Source organism: Arachis hypogaea, chromosome 19 (genome assembly GCF_003086295.3).
Source record: "Arachis hypogaea cultivar Tifrunner chromosome 19, arahy.Tifrunner.gnm2.J5K5, whole genome shotgun sequence".
NCBI lineage: Eukaryota > Viridiplantae > Streptophyta > Magnoliopsida > Fabales > Fabaceae > Arachis > Arachis hypogaea.
The window spans coordinates 142,222,825-142,228,694 of record NC_092054.1 but is presented as its reverse complement, the minus strand read 5'-3'; the positions used below and the strand labels follow the sequence as shown (position 1 = coordinate 142,228,694).

Here is a 5,870-nt window from a genome sequence, read left to right as displayed (position 1 = left end):
GCATAATACTAAATTATATTAATTAAGCCAATATCATACACTAAGTAATGATAACAATTTAAAATGAAAAAATGACCAAACAAACTAAAAATCCACATTTTAAATCTAACTAACGTAAAAGCCAAAGCATTGCGAAATCTTGCTTCCGTAATAACCAAATACAGTCCATTTTCTCTTCTTATGCTTAACAAAAAGAATCCAGTCTTAAAAAAAAAAAATCAAACTCATTTAGTTAATATGATATTTTCGACACCTATTTTTCAGTTCAGCCTTAGAGTCGTGTGTGATGGATAAGTGTTACTGGAAAACAAAAATGTCATAAAAAATCCAAGTAATATTGCAAACATATTCAGCCTTAATTCATTAATAATCTTTAATCATAAAAATTTTCATGAAGTGTTTCACACAACATCTTTAATGAAAAATAGAAGAGAAGAACAACATAACATGGGATTTCACTTGTTTTCTTTATATGTTGTGATACTTGTTGTCAAGCTTGGTTAATTAAGCGTGCTTGCCATGGCCATGTATGAACTTTGCAGCTTCCTCTGTGTGTGTGCATGAGTTTCATTGTCCAACCTGTTAATAGTGGCTTAAGCTTGTCAACAATAGATATTTGAGAGAAGCAAAAGTTACAAACTTATAATTTGATTTCACTTATGAATTGCGAACAACTTTGCTCAATGTTGAGGCTGATGAGAATGTTTTGCCATCCAGATATCGATTTTCTCCCTTAATACTTTGTCTCATTCTCAGGTATATCTCTTCTGCATTCAGGCCTAATGAAAAATCTGAAGCTTGTTATGTTCCAAGAGCAAAAGAATGATTAAGATATGATGAGGTCCATTTCCTACTGTGACATAACATACAAAACAATATCTATGATAAAGTAATAATCTTTACCATGACCCATCCCCAGATATCAGCATAGGATGGGATATGAGCTGTGTAAGTCGCAACATCTGCAAAAGTCGTCAACTGTTTATTTGGGAACTATTAAATCAAAATAGCATTACATAAAGAAGGGTAAAAGATTACTTACACTTAAAAACCTGTCTCAATGTGTTGTAGATAGAAGAGAAGACCTCAGTGTGCCTGAATATTCCAGCAGGTCCTGCCTGAACAATATATAAATGTCACTTTAATTTTGCTTCCTCTAATAAATGTTTGATTCATGTTATGGACATTGGTCTTATATTACCTGTGTCACAAATATACCACCCTCCTTCGGTCTTGGTTTGACAGTGAAATCATAGAAGAATTTTGTGTAAAGTTTATAACAAGGGCCTCCATCAATAGGGTCTGCTAAGTCCCCAACTATCACATCAAACCTCTCTTCTCCAGCTTCTAGCTCAGCCCTTTAATTCACCATGACACATTCTGTTACAATTTATTCATTCCTAGCTAATAGAAATTTGTTATATATGACCAAGGTCAAGAGGCCATTATGCTGATAATCAATAATCCAGGAAGCACAAGAGTTTATTATTTGATTATTATCAGACCTGGCATCATTGATGATGACCCTAAGTCTTGGATTACAGAAAGTTTTCCCATTAGCTACCAAGTATGATTTGCAAAAGTCCACCACTTCCTGATGTCATAAAAGCAAGCATCAATGAAAACGGAATTAATTAATAATCTGGCTCCATCGTCATGTATAATAATTATCTGCTAACTTAGTACTTAGGAGGTTTTAATTTAATTTACCTCATCAATATCATAGATTATAACTTGGTCAATGGTGTTATGCCTCAGCAGTTCCCTTGCAGTAGATCCTTCTCCTCCCCCCATAATAAAAACATTCTTTGGGATGAATGAACAAAAGTTCAATGTAAATCACATGGGATTGGGGATGAAATTAGATTCTTAAAGAACATAGAGGAGGGAGTTACTTAGGATGGTGAAGGACTGGTGGATGAACATATCATTCATGGTAGATAAATTCATTTGTCTCAGCACTCTGGACCTTCCCATCAATTACTAATACCTGCAACAACCACATAAATTTAGTTTCCTCTTCATAAAGGTTTATCTAATTCTTTTATCTAATGATCCAAGAAGCTCACCTTTCCAAAGGTCTTTGTGTCCAACAGTGCAATATCTTGGTATTGGCTAGCTCCTGTATCCAATATACTACACTCACAAAGATAGAAAACGAAAGTAATCTTATAATGGTGTCTTTGAAACAAATTAATAAGATATTTGATATAGTGCTAAAGTTTGCAATAGAAAAGCCTTGTCTTTGTTTTCATTATGCGTTCTCTCATCTCCCTATCATGGAGACAGGTGAAAAAGAGCTTATGACATTGTAGGATCACTTCTACTTTTTTCGAACATGAGAAGTAGTTGCAATCACCAAATTGTTGGTGATATTCTTGCTTCTTTTTACCCAAAGATAAAAGGTATCAAGGTAATAATGAGAAAAGCATGGGAAGCAAAACTTCATTTGATTCTGAGCAGTTAAGAAAACTAAAGTGCAATGTGGTTTCTCTAAACAGCAGATATGATACATTTGGGTTGCCTAATTAAGAATTTGGAAGAAGAGTAGTTAAAAAGATGTACCTATTAAGAGCAAAACACCATCTTAAGTTGTCTTCAATCTCTTCTTCATACCAACAGCTCTTCCTATAACCATTCAGAGAATGGCTCTGCCCATTCGAGAGAGCTACCTAACCCATATCTTCCAAAGCTTTGACAAATTAAAGAGAGTTAGAGAGGATAAGTGGAGTCGAGAGAATGGAGAATGTGAGGAGAATATATAGACCTCATGTTACCCGTCCATGTGAGTATCTATTTAAAAAAACATAAAATTGATTATAAGTTATACATCTTATTCAATATTATAAATCAATACTTGGAATGAGTTAAAGTCCACCAAAACTCAAGTGAATTGCATACATCTTACTCAAACCAGACCAGCCCATCAAATATAAAGTCTAAAAAAATTCATAGAAATATAAACTCCTTTTTTCAATTAATAGATACTAAGAAACAAATATTATTATTCTGCAGTAGACACAAAATCTTTAGAGTAATAAGCTAAGTTTCAAGAAGCCAATTTGCAAATAAAGCATAATGTTTTCTCTAGAAAATTCACTTAAACCAAATTTATCAAGATTGACCCAAATAAAAATAAAATAAAAGGTACAAACTTTTATCAATCATGCAGAAGAGTTCAGCTGAAACTTCAAGAGAGCTGAAAAACAAAATAAAACCTACACCCAAAAAAGATAAATTTGAGACCAACCCACACTAATTCAAAATCAACTAATCACTTTTTTTCTCATCGATAATTTTCTTCCAACCTGAACCTAGATTAGAAAATCATTAAGGAGAAGCTGGTTTAACAGAAGGCTAACCTTCCAAATGATCTGAACATAAAATAGCAATGCTTCCTTTACGATCCGAAACAACAGCCGACAGCCGTTTCAGCATCCATAAGAATGCAATCAGCAACTAACCTCAGCAATGGGTCAGAGTAAAGTTGCTCCAATCTTTCTGTATCCTAAACTAGAATTTATAAGTGAAACAGTTCACCAAAAAAGTCAAACAGTTCTGGTCATGAAGGGGGAAAAAGATCATCTAAAATGTGGAGGTTTGGTAAAGTGGAAAAGTAAAGTTTTAATCACCTTTGAATTTGTAACTTTTATTATTTGTGAGCCCTACTATCTTAATTCAAGGGTGATTAAAGTCTTACTTTATCACTTTACCAACCTCCTCAAAACATATCAAGATAAGTGGATTTTTATCCTACTATACCAAACATAGGATAACTTTTATTACTAAAGGAAACATGGAGAGAGAGAGAGAGAGAGAGAGAGAGAGAGAGAGAGAGAGAGAGAGAGAGATGATGTTCATAGAACAAGAAATTTGATTAGAAGGAAAAGAATACAAAAATAATGTGTAAGCATCCATAACTAAAGCAGAAAACCTAAAACAATATTAATGCAGAAAATGCTCTTTAATATCCCACGAAGATCCAATGAAAAGTAAAACTCAAAAATTGAGTTCTTATTTTCATTTATCTTTTATTTTTCCTTTTTTTTTCAAGAAAAAAGAAGGCAGAGTTGTTGGGGAAAGGGGGGTTTCCACAATAGAGACCGCAGTACAGTCAATGATGTTACCAAGAAACGTGTCATTCCTTGCGCAAACTTTCTCACTCTTTGGGAATTGTCATTTGGGAAATCACAAACATAAAACTGTATTCAAGAAAATATCTTAATGAGTAGATTATATAAGAACGTAAATACAGCTGAATGAAAAGAAACTCTTGAGAAAGGATGGGGTGGCAGTGTGGAAGTGATAGAATAAATGGACAAAATGGGCAAGTTTCATGAATTACAGTATTGCTAGCTGATGCCAGGAAGTAACGATCAAGATAAGGACAGATTGTGAGTACCATTCCCTGCCATGTATTGCCATAAGCAAACCGGAACTGCCATACTTCATTTTCATCTAGTTTGATCCCATCGGAACTATTATCATTGGGGCTGCTACCAAGACTGCTGCCTGATAACTGTTCAGGAGCATATGTAACAATTGAAATGGTGAAGTTCGTAGAGATGATGATCCTTCTTTTGAACATAATGTCATTGAACCACTATCTGAATTTTGCACATGATCAAGGCAAAGAACAAGAAAGCGACCCCTAGCACTGCCATACAATAAAAATACAGTAACCAATCTGACATGTATACATTTCCAAACATTACAATTATTTGACAATGGTATGAACATACTATCTTGATTCCACTAAGGTTGGATTCTATACACTGAAAATGCTGTCTATGCAATAATATTTAAATAGGTGACAGAATTGAGTTTTGATGGCTGTATACCAAAATAATCATAGCTAACCATATATAAGGATACAGAAGAGAAGACCCCATTAGACAAAGAATCGGCTCAAAATTATGATTGTTGGTGCATGAGTAAACCGGTTGACTTGTCATGTTTAACATCACATAGGCCAAATAGCTTCCTACATGCTTTTTCAGATCCAAAATCAACAACATTCTCAATTGATCTCTTATACATCTTCATCTACCAACAGATTACAGTATAAAAATTAGTAAATTAGCATTTATTTGAAACAAAATAAAACAAATCATAGAAAACACGATGATGATACCAATACTGTTCCGAGGGGTCGTTTGGGGGATAGAAAACGTCGATGGAAGTTGACTCAGTTTCAAAGGTAGATCTTCTTTCGATGTGCCATTTGTTCGTTCCCATCCTCTAGCAGTACTTGAACTATTCTGCAGTCCAAATTGGGAGTGATCTATTTATCATGTATCAAATCATAAGAATAACTTAGAAAATGTACTAACATAGCTTTAATTAATGTTACTGATGAATTCCTACAAACTAATAAGCATAAAATTGATTCTCAAAACACATAAATAACTAACAATCAGAAGAAAAAAAAGCATCAATCCAAAAGGTAACAAACCAATAAATCAAGCCATCCAAATTCAAACACAGTGCCCTTTGGATTTTGGAATAGTTCCAACACAAATCTCAATCGATCACATACCAGTGTAAATGAAAACACCCCTTTAACTACCAAATTTATCAAGATCGTTCCCATCCTCTAGCAGTACTTGAACTATTCTGCAATCCAAATTGGGAGTGATCTATTTATCATGTATCAAATCGTAAGAAGAACTTAGAAAATATACTAACATAGCTTTAATTAATGTTAATGATGAATTCCTAGAAACTAATAAGCATAAAATTGATTCTCAAAACACATAATTAACTAAAAATTAGAAGAAAAAAAAGCATCAATCCAAAAGGTAACAAACCAACAAATCAAGCCATCCAAATTCAAACACAGTGCCCTTTGGATTTTGGAATAGTTCCAA

General features: G+C 33.6%; 1 pseudogene; it reads right to left on the bottom strand.

The window, feature by feature from the left end:
• Positions 1-504: 504 nt before the first annotated feature.
• Positions 505-5,593, bottom strand: LOC114925997 (thermospermine synthase ACAULIS5-like; annotated as a pseudogene).
• Positions 5,594-5,870: the final 277 nt, after the last annotated feature.